Raw genomic sequence first — 17,616 nt, forward strand, 5'->3', positions numbered from 1 at the left:
CAGTGACACACACACATGCACACACTCACACACACTAACAAGCACAAACATCTCTGATATTTGACAATGAATTGGCGTTATTTGCAAGTCAGACTGAGCTGCAAAATTGCGCTATGAGATCCTGGACAGGTTTTAAACACACACACACACACACACACACACACACACACACACACACACAGCACACAGACATTCCTCTCTGTAATACACTGCAAATGTCCAGAATACCTCTGAACCTCATCCAAGAAATTTTTCAAAAACTCTGCTAATGATTTCAATAGCAAGAAAAAACAAACAGGTTTTTCTCGCGCGCCTGCATGATAACCATTTGGGTGCAATTTTAAGCTATTAATACCTCATTTTCATAATTGTGGGGTCATCTCCGGGGTGTCTGAATATTTCCCCAACAGCTGGCTGCAGAGCTGAGTTTAGTCTGGCCGCTGAGACAATCAAAGCCCAGAGTCTGGTTAGAGTTACACTAAATCAAAGGTGATTTTTTGGCACTTGTTTTATTAAAGTAAACAATGAAGACTGACAGCCAAGATGGGAGTGACAGGAATGGCTGTAATGTGCCGTAATAAATGTGTGGATTTAACCCCATTGTGTGTGTAGAGAGCACAGAGCTGATTTTTCATGACCGTTTAAAAAAAAGGGATGGGATCCTGCTTGAATCAACAGAAGGAAACAAATGATATTCCGCTCGAGGAACAACAATCAAAATCTAAGAGCAGAGGAAGAAGTAGAATACCAAAGACCAGAGTGAAATACAGATCCAGAACAGGCAAAATCACTTAAATACACCACTGCTTGTAAACAAACACACAGGTCTCCGTAAACTCAGTGAGGACTGCTGACCTGCAGGGCAACCGAGGGAAAGAGAGAGAGCGAGAGAGAGCGAGAGAGAGAGAGAGAGAGAGAGAGAGAGAGAGAGAGAGAGAGAGAGAGAGAGAGAGAGAGAGAGAGAGGAGACAAGCAACAGGAAGAGTAACAAGAAGAGAAGAAAAAGACAGCGATGTTGGAGGAGAAGGAGGATGAGGAGGAGGAAGAGACCTTGAGAAAGACTCTGACCCTCCGTTCCCAAACCGAGTGCATTTATTACTCAGCACTTCTCTACTGGTTGTCAACACTAGATTGTCGAGTTTACATGGCTGAGGTCTAGAAGATTGTCCGTCCATCCATCCGTCCACCTCCGTCTGTCAGGCAGGAGGTCTAGCATTTTCACGGCTTCCTCGCTGAAATGCAGGCAATTGTTTTCATGTTCAATCAACCATCAAACGTGGGCCGAGGCTGTGCCACTGCGGAGGGGAAACAACAGAATCAGCCCAAAGCCGCCACCGCCGCTGCCGCCGCCGCAACCGCCTGGAAAGCTCCTCACGTGTAAACACGGGACAGGCCTCAGCAGCAGCACCAGATCAAAGCCGACTGGTAGAGACGACGTCGTTCGCACAAATCAGCACCTTTCCACTCCAAACTCTCCAAACTTGGCACCATAATGTTTCTGTATTTATGTAATTTAATAATAATAATCACATTCTAGAGTGCAGAAACCAGGTAGGTGCTAACATACACGGGACAGAGCCGTCGCTCATTTCTACTCCACTTACAAATGAACAGAATGTGGAAGGAACTACGGGCAACAACTGGCCAATAAATCACGGGAAGAATATGTTGCACTTATGGCACCGGATGCAAGATCAAACCGGGTAAAGGAAAGAGTGGGACGTGTCGAATAACGTCTCCCTGTCTTTATTGCTGGACTCGGGTGCACCTTGCAGAGGAGGCCTCCTTTTACACGCAAACATGGCCTCCACCTCCCTGGGCCTATAAAGTCCAGCCAACCACTCATTAGCACAGAGAGAGACAGACAGGTAGACATGGAGGGAGGATGGAGGAAAGACAGAAAAGGTTCCAATCCCCTCCTCTGCTCTTTGTCTCTCTTGTTGTGTTTATGACAGCTCGCCAACCACCAAGACCACCAAGTTACCGGGCGACGGGCACTTAACAGCCAGCGAACGCCCATCCACTCCGACCACATCACACACACATAATGTATATCATAACTTTTCACCACAGCCTCTCCAATCACAGAGACTACTGTATATACAGGAAATAGAAAGTAAAACACAAACAAATGCATGCATATAACCTTCACAGCCCTCTGATGGCAGCCAGTCACTTCTGCTAGACGAAGGGTCAGCAGTCAGGACCCGTTTGGAGGAATTAGACGTCAGATTATGCAGAACGGAGAAGGAAATATTTGCAAAGCACCTGTTGGTGTTTATAAGTGTCATTAGCCGTCTATCTGTACAGGAGGCTGTGAGTCAATTGCATCTGCTGAGGCAAACTACTGCACAAGCAAGTAACCATAAAACCACATATGTAGTAGTTAATATCCACTTTGCTCTGTACCGTTAAAAAGTGATTATAAACATCAAACAGTAACCTTTAAGGAGGCAGAGTCTTCACTAAGGTTCTCATAAACAGCTCGGCATCGCACTGATTGCTGTTCTACTGTATTAATGTGGTCAAAGTTATTCATAATGTTTGGACGCCGTGTGTGTGTGTGTGTGTGTGTGTGTGTGTGTACGTAGAGTATATACACACACTTACACTGCTATACTACAATACTACCTATTGAAGTGCATCCATTAAGCAGAGACAGTTTCCTTAAAAAATCTGCGTGTTTTTGTGGTTTTGAAAATAAATACATCGATAAATAAACCAAATGTTTTTCATCCTAACTCCTTCTTCCCTGGTTTCCTGTAAATCTTCGATACATTTCAAATCCTGCCAACAAACATGGGAGAAAACATCCCTGTTTCTGTGGCGATGATGAGAAGATGGAAATCTGTCTAAGTCCCCTTTAATGTTTTATTTGGATGCTTAAAGCCGGACGAGTTTTAAGAGTTTTAATCCTAAATCCATTGATCCATTGCTAAAAGCAGGTTTGTAGCACATTAGTGACGCTTGATTGCAAGCTTCCTAACAGTTTCATGGCACTTATCAATGCTTATTCACAACGGATGTTGACTTGCACGTGAGAAACACGTGCAAGAAGAAGAACGAAGAACCCATCATTGGAAAAGTTGGAAAATAAAGTTCATGGGTACAAAATTTGACCTAATACAAACGCTTACAACGGCATTTCAGAAAGAACTTGAACCTGAAAATAAAGTTTACACATTTTAAGCTGAGGAACATTTGTCTCCTGCTTGAAGTAAGTGAAAGAAAAAACACATTCAGGCATACGTTACATCCCACTTATAGGCTTCTATAAAAACACAAGAGGTATGTGAAACATCTGTAAAGCATTTGCAGAATTAAAAATAAATTAATAAATAATAATGGCCGTCTGGTGCCGTGCCAGGATTCAGAGTCCAGTTTAACGGCACATGGCTTCATGGCTTCATGGTTTGTATTAATTGACGCTGGGCTTTGGCGTTTGGCAGCAGGAAGGAATGAAAGGGCAGAGAGAGAGAGAGAGAGAGAGAGAGAGAGAGAGAGAGAGAGAGAGAGAGAGACTGTAGCCCCGGGCTGAACACATCATATTTACTCATAAAAGATACATATTGGAGCCACAGGTTGTTCTACTTCACTTTTTCCCTCCTTAATTACACGGTTTTGAAGTGCAAATGCGCCCGTGCTGGGTAAGAGGTTCATTTAAGTGTGAATGTAATGTTCCAGATACACACACCAGCTGCTTTCTTATCAGTTCTTGATGAAAACCCCGATAAAAGCGGTAATACTGTTACGGAAACACAAGTCAAGCGTTACCATACCGACATGATTCCAACAGCACTGAGGAGGATTAAATGTGCTGGTATTCATCTAGAATTCTGAAAATATCAGGATGTGATATTTTATGTTATGATTCCATTTGTATCGCTTTTATCAAAACAAAAGTTGCAAGTTGTTTTACTCCTTTTTCAGCCTTTGTTTTGATTTGAATGCAGCTATTATAAGCAGGGGGGAGGGGGGGCTGCTGTTTTATAAAGGTGATTTATAAACCAGAGATGGCATCGCATGTTCCTGATGAAAGCTTATGGAAATGTTCAGAAATAGTTTTTCGGTGGAGAACAGAAGCTGCTCGGCTGCCATCTTGGTAGCAGCTGACTTCTATTCCTGTTTAATCTGAGCGAATCAAATAGTGACTGGAGGCCTTAACCGTAAACGGCGATACTGGAAATGAAAATTAACAAAAGATCAAAAAACGCCCGAGCAGGAGGCTCGCACGAGCAGAGACGACGGCTGATGTTGTTCAGCCATGTTGTGTCTATGTGTGTGTGTGTGTGTAGACAGAGCACGTAAGCCATTTTAAACTCATTTTGTAGATAACCGCATACAAAAACGTCTATTTTGATAATTAGCAAGTCATTTGCTGGCCTGAACATATTTTCCTGCTTTGTGCTTTGCAGTGATGGTGGCTGAAGGCCCTGGAGGCGATCAAAGCCTCTTCATACACCATTAAGCAGGAAGTGCTGCTATAACGACTTGAGGCTGTTGCCAGTTTTGCCACCCTTAAATCCCCCCTATCAACACTCCACACAATCATTTTATCCTGAATTTCTGTACTCAGCCACAATAAATCCTTTGGGTTTAAATAGACTCTGGCACTTATTCATAGATGTCATGTTTGATTACACCTGATTACATTCTTATTATAGATATATTGTACGATACATACAGGCAAAGTTTACTTACTGATTAAGGCCGACACACTTGGGTTATTTACTTACTTACAGCCTGAAAGCCTCTGGTTGTGTTTAGGTCCAAGTAAACACACACACACACACACACACACACACACACACACACACACACACACACACACACACACACACAGATCAAAGAGTTGCCCTGACTATAAGGCCTCACACTAAACTCTCCCTTTTTGTTAAACATGTGATGCATCATGTGTCTGGTCCAATCAGGAGCCAGTAAATACAATCAGATCTGTCACAGTAATCACCTCACCCATGATGACCAAAGCACTAATGACAAACATACAGACACATTCAAACAAAACACACACACACACACACAATCATCAGTATTGTAGTATATGTGCACAGGTAGGCACTACTAAATTCTTTATCATACAGAAAACATAGATTGTGGTCAGATTCAGCATGAAATGATACCACATATTCCTCTCTCTCTCTCTCTCACACACACACACACACCTTGGGCCGATGTTGACCTGTGAGAGGGCATCTGTTGACTATTGGATTCTGCAACCTGCTTCAAAAGACCTCCAGAGTTGATTCCAGAGTTGATAGCTAAGAAGAAACATGAAACAGGTTCATGCGAGGCAGGAAGGGAGAGAGAGAGAGAGAGAGAGAGAGAGAGAGAGAGAGAGAGAGAGAGAGAGAGAGAGAGAGAGGAAATGGCTCCCAGATTCTTTGAGAATGTGTGAAGGCACATTTTTCTCCTCCTGCTGAATATCAATGCATCGTATTCTAAACACCAAAGAACATGTGCAGAGGTGTGTGTGTGTGTGTGGGCATCTTTTGCATGTGGTGAAGTTGACAAAGTTGGACGTAAAAAAGGTGAGAACGGCTTCTTGACAATTTGTCTAGAAGCCCTCGCAGCTGTATGAATTATGGGTCAGAATGCTTTTCATTTGAGGAGACGATCACTTTCCAGAGAGAAACCAGGAGGAGTCGATCTGCTCAGTGACGACTCACGCAATAATTTATTCATATAATATCAGCTTCATTAATCCATTACAGTTTTCTCAGCAGGAGGCCAAAAATGAATCACGCACATTATCATTCCTTTCATTTTAACTTTGAAATATCCTCGCGGCTAATCTTTGATTACCTTACAAGATATGGAACATTCCAGATTGACATCCAAGTCAAAGTGCAGTCTGGACCTTTTTTTATCTTTGCTTTGCAGCTAAATGAATTTACAGACTGATGTTGCACGACTCTTATCATCTTACAGCGCCTAAAGCGTCGGGAGAATCAGCTCTCGGCCCCCTGCTGAGAATGCATACATGTGCTCAGTATGCAGATGCAGGTAATTCCAGCTATCAGGAATGGAGGGAGAGCGATTTGTCATGGTTCCATACACAGCAGGGGGTCGGATGGAAAGTGAGGCTTCTAACGACTTTCTAAAGATCCTTTTCCCCGGGGGTTTGTTCTTCTTGAGATAACATACATTAAAGAGTGACTGGAAATGTATGGTCTTATTAAATCTCCAATTAAATCTGTAACTTTCTGAATACGACAGTCAAGCCGGTGATTGGCAACATGTGGTGATGAGTGAAAGGAGGAAGTCATTGGATTGAAATTCTCTGCGTTGCTCTTATTCGCTTCTTTCCATTGTTCCACATTTTAAAGTAAAGTGAAAGTGAAACCCTGCGCCGTTATCTCTTATAGATTCATGTGTGTTATAAAGCTACATTCAAAGACACACACACTTGTTATCTCTACTATTTTCCTCTGCTTATTGAACTGCAGACACATTCAACTGAGGAATTTGTAGTGTTTCCCTGTATGGACTTATGTGGTTATATGTTTTTAAATTGTGTATATGTATGAATGAATACGTCCTTGTGTGTCAGTGTGTGTTGATGGGTCTGAGTACATTACGTTCAATCAGACATCACAGTTTTCACGCAGCAATAAAAGCTTATTGGAAATGAAAATTCGATTAATCAATAGTTTCCTAACATGAGTGTTGAGTTGCAGAGTTGAAGAGGTTGTTGTTGGAACTTTGAAATAGAGACACAGAGGAAATGAGCTCCCAGAAAATGAGCTTCTAGGAAGAGATTTGCTGAAAGAGAAAGAGAGAAACAGCCAGGGAGTTTGTTTGCATTCCCACGTCGTGTTTATATGATCGTGTGCCACTCGGTACGGCCCTGCTCTCTAAGACTGTGTGTGTGTGTGTGTGTGTGTGTGTGTGTGTGTGTGTGTGTGTGTGTGTGTGTGTGTGGGGGCAGGTTTCTGACAGCAAAATGAAACCATTACACCTGACAAAATGTAGACCGACGACGTCTCATTCACAAACGCCAGGACGGTTTGCTGTTAAATACAACAAACAGCTACTTTCCAAAATTAAGGATGGAATGATGTAACTTTTTCAATGTTTATAAGTGGAGCAAGTATTTTCAAATGTTTGCAATGGGCGGACATCACAGGAAAGACAAATAAATCAAAGTGTAAGTGTTGTTCTAATCGGACTGTTTTGTCAGAAATCGCTACTGATATCTACGACTTTGAGCCTTTATAGGACCTTCAGCAATTTCCCTCAGGATAAATAAAGTTGAATCTTATCTTATATCATTCTCAAGACTGATCAGCTTTTGAGTGAAGTAAATACTACATTCATTATGGTTCCTGAAGCATCATTTGAACTGCTTACTCCAATCTTGTGATCCAGAGTGGGAATGTGCGCAAGGAACCTCCAACACAGACAAATGTAATGGAACGCGGTCACTTTAGTTTTCCTTTTGCAACATTTTGTCCTTGCTTGTATACAAAAATTACAAATGCATATTATGTCAACAGAGCTTTTCCATGTTTTCCGAGCAGAAGCCCTGGAATGTGTTTGGATCTGTATCGACCCAGAACTTTCTATTTTCCAAGCACAACAGACTGTAGGGTCTGTTCCAAACCCAAACTTCAGTGTTCAGTTTGTTTACAGTCATTTCTTGTTTACAATCATTACTGATTATTGACAGTTTCCCTTAGCTTTCTTTGTAATAGCTGCGTTCTCTGTGTGTATCTGTGCCTTTGTGGTTTGGGTTTGTTTTGCTGTGAGGTAGTCTTGCCTACATCATTCTTACTTGTGTGCCTGTTAAAATATTAAAATACCATCACCAAAGCAACATTAAAAGCATTAAAATACAACAAACCTTTCCAAATGTGAGGACGTAAAAAATAAAAGACAGAGCAGATTTTAGCTGAAGTAAACACAAAATCATTGGAAAATGAAGTAAGTGTCAGAGAATATTTAGTGCACCGTGCATGACTAAAACTAAACTAAGACTTGGCAAGCGTTCTCTTTCCTCAGGTGAACCACGTCTGTACGAGAATAAATCCCCCCGAACTACCAGCCTACAACAACACAGCTGCAGCAGCACAGCGCAGCCAGTCCATTCCTGTGGTGTCAGGGTCTGGGGGTGTCAAGAGAGCTGACCCCCAACACACAGCAAATAAAACTGATTTACTGATGCTTTGCTGGCTGCACCACACTTTATAAAACTGTCCTGGGCAGAGTTATGACCCCGGGTTAACACACACACGCGCACACATACACACACATACACACTCGCAAGACGCATGCAAACACACACACGCGTACTCATATGCATACATGCATGAAGAGAGAGAGAGAGATTCTAAGGGATGGACGGATGGGAGATTTGCCGAGAAGTCGACCCATGCAACACACAGATACCATAACAAACACCTTTTAAGGGAAAGAGCAAGATTCTCATAAAATGGTAATCATCTTGGACGTTTTTAAGAGCAAGAATATGATGTACAAAACGTGTCCGTGTTGTTCTTACTGCGGATCACTGGAAGCTCTGCGTGGAATAAATCATGGCTGATATCATTTGACTTCTCTACTTTATTTTCTCATTATTTTTACGGAATTGGGTTTTTATGGGATTTACGTTTTGTCTGTAAAAGATCAGAGAGGACAGATGGTTAAGATGTGTGTTTCTGATCTGAGAGAGAGAGAGAGAGAGAGAGAGAGAGAGAGAGAGAGAGAGAGAGAGAGAGAGAGAGAGATCTTAGGTAGAGAAAAACTCACAGTATTTCCACTTTTGCGTGTATGTGAGAGTGTTTTGCTCAAGCAGCGCTCTGCTCCAAGGGAGTTGTGCAAGTCAGGGGTCCCACCTTTGGAAGGGGGCAGAGGGAGAGAGGAGAGAGAGAGAAAGAGAGAGAGAGAGAGAGAGAGAGAGAGAGAGAGAGAGAGAGAGAGAGAGAGAGAGAGAGAGAGAGAGAGAGAGAGGGAGAGCACAAGGATCAGACACTACCTATAGCGTCTGCCAATTCATGTTTCATCATACTTTGAGACATCTCACACCATGGACACTGTTGCCTCTAGAGTACAGTAGAGTAAATAACCAGAAAATGTGGAAAACAATGTTTATAGTTTTATGGGAATCTGTATTTCTCTTATTTATACACCAGAAATGTTGTGAAACATGTAAACATTGCACAATTTCAATAGCTGATGAATTTCTCCTAGTGCCTGTGAGCAAGGCACTATGCTGCAGATCTGGAGGTGACCCTTGTGTGCTGCGCAGTACAAAGCCATCAATCAATTTTTATAGCCTCAATTGAAGTGAAATCAAAGTTTTGCTGAGCATGTAATCACACTCAAACTGACCTATTAATGTATCAACACTACTCAAATTTAGTTACTGCCAAGTCCTTGCATAACACAGCCACACACACACACACACACACACACACACACACACACACACACACACACACACACACACACACACACACACACACAATCTGATAGTACAGTGTGGTGCATTGGGTCTTCCGTGTTTGTAGCTGGCTCCCTCCTCCAGTCGAGGATAAGCAGAAACATCAGCTCATGAGTTTAAATCACCCACACCGGCCCACACTCCCCTCCGCTCGTTCATCCCTCCAACCCGCTGCCACGGCCCACCGCTGACAGTAAGCAGATGTGCTGTGTTTTATCTAGTCATGTCACAGAGCTACTGAAGGAAACCCCTCAGACTCCGTGGCTCAGGCTGAATTTGATTTTCAATACTACATGATACCTCATTAACAGCAAGCATTGTGTGTAATGGAAATATAATAACCTGATGACAAAACGTCTGAGCTCTGACGTTAAGCAGATGGCTGCAGGAGGTCGGGCTTGACGCCTCACTTTCATTGGGGTCTGGCCTACGGAGAAATGAGATTCAGGCCTGCGTTTTTGGCTCACATAGGCAGACAGATACGGAATTACACCGTCCAGACAGACGCACGGAGGAGCAGAAGTCTGGCTTTCCCCCCTCAGCTCAGACCTGACACAGCGTCTCACCCACCTGCTGGCTTCCAGGATAGAAAATGACACATGATCATGTTTCATTATCCAGAAACAAAACAATAGAGATACATTTAATACACACACACACAGTTTGCAGATGTAAAAGTGTGAGTGAAGCCCCAGAGACTGAAACCTTTTCAGTGTTTTGGAATAATGGTTGATCATGATAAAGTGTTGAGACTACGCAGATGTGGTGTGTGCTATCTAGTCATACTACACTGCTACTGAAGTCAAGCCCTCAGTTTGTTGCCCATTATGGCTCCAACAGTTTCCTGATTAACAGCAGCTGTCAGTGCAATCAGGGGGATGACCACATACATTATCAACCATTTTCTTGTAGCGCCACATTTCTCTCTGTAACACGTTAACCTGAGTTAACAATATAACTGTACTCACAAAGAAAATCTTATATATATATTTAGATATTATATAAATACGATAAAGAATACCCTTATAAGGCAAAACCAGGTTTTCAGTGTCCTTCTGATCCACCATTTAGACATGGTGGATATTAGTTTCTAGTATTTTCAGTAATTCCCAGAATATACGTTTGAGAAAATGTAAATAAACGTAAATAAACCTAAAGAGATACCATAGTGGACATCTTAAAACAACAAAAGGACACAAAGAATGCTCCTGCAAATTAAAATACGAATGCATTGGCAGCACGTATAGCGCCTCTGTGTTTAAAACCAGAATGATCTCGATGATGTAATGGTCCTAAAGTACAACGTGAACATTTTGTCCCTTAACCAGCCTCACATTAAAATCCTACCAGTATTCAAATGAAAATGCAAACAAGCATTTCCATTTCTTTTTCATTTGATATGCGGTAAAATCTTCAATTCAAATTCAAATAGAGTCTGATAATTACAGTTTAATATCATAACATTGGACCGGCATAATTAATAAGCAGGTATGAAGAATGTCACACTATTACAAATGTAAATATAAACCCTGTGTGCCTTCTATCCTGACTGACCTGACTGACGGACAAGGACACACACACAGTCAATAAATAGTCTCAACTGCCACTGTAATTACAAAGAGATGGTATGATATACTGTATGTCTGTCCCTTCATCTCTCTTTGTCCCCCCCCCTCCCCCTCCCCTCCCCCGCCTGTCTCCTCTCTATATGAGGACATTGATTGGTCCAGCTATTACAGTAAAGTCAGACCGGAGATTTCCAGAGCCTGGAGGTGGGAGGAGGGCCGATCCTGCACTCTGTCCCTCAGCAATGAGATGTGATCTTGGGATTAGAGCTCTGTTAGTTCAGGCTGTGTCACAGGAATTAGACTGGGCCAGGCAAAGAAGTGAGAGTGACGGCGAGAGAGTGTGGCAGGAGAGGAGGAGGAGGGGGAGACGGAGGAAGAGACAAGGTTAAAGAAGGAATGGAGATGGAGAAGAGGCTTTACAAACAAAGTGAAAAAGGAGATGAGGTCGTCCTGAGAGAGAGAAAGAAACTTGGTTTTGTAGCACTGGTGACGATTTCCAGTAATAGAAAGTAAATACAAAAAAGCTTTTACTCTACAAATCAATCGTCCAAACCAAACCTCTTAAACCCAGCATATTATCAGCATCTCTCTATTGGTGCAGGAACCCATTTTCCCACAGGGATCATTAACTCTTCCTCCAATATTCCAGTAGAAAAGAATAGTGCTCTGTCAGGCAAAGGACCCACAAGAGGCCTGTGATCTATTCTGGATTTGCCGTATGACACTGATAACGAGGCTAAAAGAGGCGAAAATGATTCAAACTAGCCGGCACGGGACAGGACGGGACCTCCTCTGGCTCCAGGTGCAGCACCTATTCTGTTTCAGACAGAGGTCACTGTCATCCCTCACAGGGGGCGGAGGGGTGAAGGGAGGGATGGAGCAAGTGGAGGACAGGACCCTTCAGCGTCTCTTTGGGTTGACAATGAGCTGCTTCTGCCCTGGCTAAACGGTGGGTTTGTGTGTGTGTGTGGAGGGAGCGGTTAAGAGTGTGTGTGTGTGTGTGTGTGTGTGTGTGTTAATGTGTGTGTGTGTGTGTGAGAGAGTGGGAGAGCTGTTACCTCATGGAGTTACTCTCCCTCCACACACACATAGCCCTTCTCTGGCTCTGTACTCTGACCTTGCGCTGACCTGAGCCCGTATCTGGTTCACCTGTCCACAGGGGATCTCCACATCCTGCTGTCAACTCATCACTCTCTGTCCAACTGGTACGCCGCTCAGGCTGGATCCAACTGGAAACACTAAGACCGTCAGCTTAGTAACAATAGCTGCCATTATTGTTAACCCCTGTGTGTGAAAACAGTGGAACAAATTTCAGGTTAGGGAAGAAGAAATGTATTTAACCTCTAAACTTGATCTGTCGCTTTATGGGTTTTCCACCATCTATCTGGGTCATACTAACGTCAAAGTAGCCCAGATGTCCCTCTGTCCAGCCGTGTCCTCCACTTCTTGCGATGGGATCCCATGACGTTCCCAGACCAGATGGGAAATATAATCCCTCAAGTATATTCTGGGTCTGTTCCGTGGTCTCCTCATCCTCTAGAACTTTCCCGGGTTCCTGATCAGATTCCCCGTTGGTAAGAGATCCATCCTGGTACCAGAACCTCTCACCCTATGCCCTGCAGAGGAAACTCATAGTGATGAGACAGAACCAGAACTCCTGACCCTGGTTGAGGGTAGGACCATAAATATTGACTGGTTCAAATTCCCCATTGCTGCAAATGTTTTGATTGCACACTAAAATGTAGCAAGAGAATGAAATCTATCTAATCCTCTGTTTAAACATTTTATAATCATAATAAATTAATGTCCACCATCTCTCTGGCACTCTAGGTAGACCAGTTAACTCCCAATAGTTCAATACTACTGGAAACAATTAAAGTAAATTTTAGTTTCAAACAAAGGAATCTGGGATGGATGAGTGGAAATGACTCTATGTGACTATTTTCTTGAATAAGACAAATACCACTGAACTCTCTTGAGCTTATATCATAAGACTATGAAACTGTTAAAACAACAATAAAAGATGTCTGTTAAGCTTTATTGATTCAGAGAGCCAAGGTTTCTTTTGCAAGAGATACTTGAGACTCACCAAAGCACAGCTATGACAATTCCATACCACAGAACAACATCACACACAGACACACACTGATTAAAACAACCTTGTACATATTGAAGTAAGAAAAGTAACAATATTGTTAAAAGGAACAGTTGTGTTTGATTCAGTAAAGATTCCTCATGTTCAGTCTTAATCATTGACAAGATGAGCCAAGTAAGTCGCCACTGTAAATGTGGCCTGACCGTGGACTCATGTACTGGGAGGTGCTGGTGGTGGGGTGATTGTGAGAAATGGCCCTTTTGCTCCCTCCTGTGGGCAAAGCGATCACATATGACCACTGACATCCTTGTTCAGGTTTCAATTAGAGTGACAGAAGTGTAAATTTAAAAAAGGACACTGTTCACATCTACAAGTAAACTTCTTTTACAGTGTCAGTTTCTTATGAAGACTTTGGAGATGCCTTTTGAACTCGGGTCTCAAGCTGGTCCTTAAGTCAAGACAGAAAGGGAGCATGGGAAATCCAAGGAGGAGAAATTAAAGTTAAATGTTACAAGATGAATTCAACATACAACTTGATTTGTCAGCAAAAATGAAACAGTTGGCCGCAACATGCAGCCCTCGAACAAGGCCATGAAAGAGAGCAGGAGGGGTGAAATACTGTAAATACACAAGGACAGGGAGTCTGCTAATGCACAGTGATGTATCGGGTAGAGATCTGGAAGTAATAGGGTTGTCCAGAGTTTTCAGTGGCTCCCATTGCGAGGGCTGAGTGATGAAGAGGGGAGAGCATGGCCTTCACCTTTGCATGACACCCATCCATCCGCCGTCGTAACAGGAGCGCATCAGAGCAATGGCCAACAAAGGCAGCTGGACTGGTTTGAGTTGTGTGCGCTCACCACAATAAAAGGTTGTGGAGAATATCTGTGTGTGTGTGTGTGTGTGTGTGTCAGAGACATCCATGGTTTGGTCTACTTAGCCTCTGTCCTATCATCAAAGGACACAGGTGAGAGCAGCATTGTGGGTCCTGAGTTCTCATGTTACCCTTTCAACTGAGAGAGGGCACATCAAAGACAGGGGCTTAGAGAGACGGAAATACACACACACACACACACACACACACACACACACGCGCACACACACACCAAGCTATATGACAATTACCTACATTTTCCATTTAAGTGAAAATATTCATACCACAATATAAAGGTATTCCATTTAAAGTAAAAGTTGTACTTCCACATATGAATAAGTCATTGCTGGGAAATTCTGTAAATCTAAATTCCAGCCGTTGAACAGGTTCAGCTATTATCAAAAGGCTATTTGTATCTTTATGAATTAAATAATAATAATCTCCAAATCAGACATACAAAGCTGTTCAACCCCTATCGTCAATGCAGTGTGTGTGTGTGTGTGTGTGTGTGTGTGTGTGTGTGTGTGTATGTGTGTGTGTGTGTGCAACTAAAAGTAGCTCATAAATTATGTAACTCATCCCCTTTTGTCCCCATCAGCCCTTTGTACAAATTGGCCTTTCCTTATCACCCATCAAAGCTCATCCTTTGATAAACACTGATAAACCACAATAAAGCAGAATGTTTGTGTCCGTGGAGACATTTGACACGTTGATTGTGCACCACTGGTACAAAATTGCCAGTCGACTCTAGTTCAAATGTGCCCTCACAAGCCACAACATGACTATAAGTTTGTAAAAATGGATATTCCTGATATGCAAGTACCCATAAAGTACCGAGGAAGGTTCTGCCGTTTCTCAGAGCTCACCTGGCTGAAGCAGGCAGATACTAGTAATGACCTGCCAACATCATCATAATTTAAGCTCCGTCTAGGAGTGTTTTCCCCTTCTGGACCTGCATGAAGCAGATCTGTCAGGCCCTGTTAGAGAGACAGTGGGGGTATGCCAGGTGCTTCATGGGAGCAGCCAACGCATGCTTGATGTACCGTTTGCACCCACTGGCACACATGCAAATAGAGATTCAACAGACTCACACAGTTCATACTCATGCAGGAATATACACATACACAACAGAATACGTGCAAATAAAAGCAAAGTATTGAAGGAAATACTTTGGAAGAGGAAAAGTTCAGTCTGCAAACGAGCCAAGAAGGTGACAGCATTTTCTTAATGTGATAGTTTTTCATTTGGTTCTTTCTGCTCTATGGATGAAGACAGAGGATCATAACAACTGTTGCTAAGATTGAGAAGAGCGAGAGCCTCTGTGCTTTTTAGAGATCAGTATGTCAAAGAGATTGAGTGATACAGGTCAGATGTGTTTATGTGCCTGCGATACCTCAGAGCGTGCAAATGAAAACAAATGGTGCCTCAGCCCAGTTTCCCCAAAGCAACTTAAGGCCAACATCGTCGGCTTGGTTCCATTTGAAGATTTCTCACGTTGATGTCATCAAGCTGAACCCGGTGAACCTCCTGTAACTCCAGCGCTGATGAGAACATCCACACTAAAATGGCAAGATTATTGTGTTTAGGGTTTTGCTAACAAAGACGGACTGCTGTGTACAAGATGAAATGTGGATTTTGTCTTTTTATTAATTTCCTTTAACTCTCAGTCTTTATCCAGCTGCAAATCCAAAAGTAGATGCTTGACAATCATGATTAATCCCTTCACCTCTACATACCCGCTCTCATATTCCAAAATAGTTACCAATAGTAACTATAGTAATAAAGCATAGCACTTTTTCTCATTTTAATAGTCTGCTTTGCAAATTTCACAAACCTTAAACCGTCTTACTATCTGTGATTCAAATGGGCAACCTTGCAATAACAAAAGTCTAATCAATGTGTTGTTTGTTTCATTTATAATAACAGGTTATTTCTATTTATAGTAAAAGATGCAGCCCAAATTCACAATTAAGTCATATTTTTCCACTTTCCCACTGGTGGACAGAACATCACTATGGAGACAGGGACAGGAGAAGAACAGCAGGAAAGTTGAATGCTTGATTTCAACATTTGGAACAAACAAAACTTCAGTTAAAGCTCCAGTTTGAGCTAAAAATTTCAATAGATAAATGAGAATATCTTCTTTTTGAGAGCGATTTTTGTTCCAGAGCCAAATCGTCTTACAAATTAAAGATACTGTTTTGCTTGACTTTGCCAGGCTTTAATACAAGTTATTTTATGTTCTATTCTTCCTGTTTTTTCAGATAGGACACACCTGTAAACTATTGTCATAATTTCAGTTGTTTGCCTGTTTGTTGTTTCCTCTTCTGTAATACTCTGGTGACGGAACACTGCTGAAAGTCTTTTTTTTTTATGTAAACGAGCAGATTTTTAGTTTTTTAAAACCTTGTTTTGAAGGTTTTTCTGATACCCAAGAGCACCTGTAGAGCTGTTAAAGGTTCTTATGTGCTCTCTGTGGTTTCTTCAGGGCCGTTTTTCGGAAATATCGCTGCCTTCCGTGGTTAAACACTTAAAAGTTACTGAGATAATGTTTTCCACTTGGTTGCGGTGCAGAGTCAAGACTGAATTTAGTGCATTACACAACTTTGAAATCAAATCTTGACCTGATCCAACATCTGCTTTATTTTCGGAGATAGTATCTGTGCCAGTGTCAGTTCTCTTCAAATCGCCATTCATCACTTTCAAAATGATCTCAAGCGTGTCCAGACTGTACATATAGCACCGTCCCACTGAAATGTGGGACCAGCTATCTATTTATGGTCCTTCGTTTTGCATTACAAGATAATGTGCTTGTTTTTCCGCTCATTACACACACACGGACACAAACAAACATGCACAGTTTGATAGAAAAGATAAAAGCTAATGACACATCTAATGAGAAAGCGATGTATTTGTGGAGAGTCGCTGGCTTGCGTCTTGAGATTTCGACCGCAGCTTCTCTTCCTTCAGATAAATCAGATGTTACATTCGATTCAAAACGAATCAGTATCAGCTCTGATCATTATCATCTGTAACAATGGTTACAAAGGTAAAGGAAGGAAATTGATCGCTCTATTCGCTATAACTATAAAACTATAACTCTCAGCCCAGACATTGTAAGGAGGCCTCATTATCAAGTATAGCTCAAAAGAAAGAACAAGTAAATAATCAAATTCAGCCTATAAAGTATATCCACTGTGTTTTTGTTCAGACACCTCTACCACAAGTCTTTTTTCTATGTCCAAAAAGTGACACGGTCTCAGTCTTTCCCTAATGAGGTCTGCCACACATAACGAACTTGATATGGTCTGTTTGTGTAATTAACTTCAAAAGGTCTGTTTGTGTTTTACACATACACATGTGTACTGTGGCCTATGCCAGCGCCAGCGTCTTGGCACTGGGGCCATTTTACTTTCAAACTGAATGCGGCCTCCTGCTGTGTGTTTCCGTGGGTATCCGCTCACTGGCACAAACCGTTAACACCATATAGACACACCATGCACCTCATACCATGCACCATACTTTGGATACTTACATTAACACATTAACTCTACCTCTTAATTAAGGGTTTTGATTGTGAAGCACTCAACTACACACCACAATATATTTACTATAATAC

This window comes from Genypterus blacodes, unplaced genomic scaffold (assembly GCF_046128005.1).
Source record: "Genypterus blacodes isolate CSIRO-AG114 ecotype Tasmania unplaced genomic scaffold, CSIRO-AGI_Gbla_v1 ptg000052l_1, whole genome shotgun sequence".
NCBI lineage: Eukaryota > Metazoa > Chordata > Actinopteri > Ophidiiformes > Ophidiidae > Genypterus > Genypterus blacodes.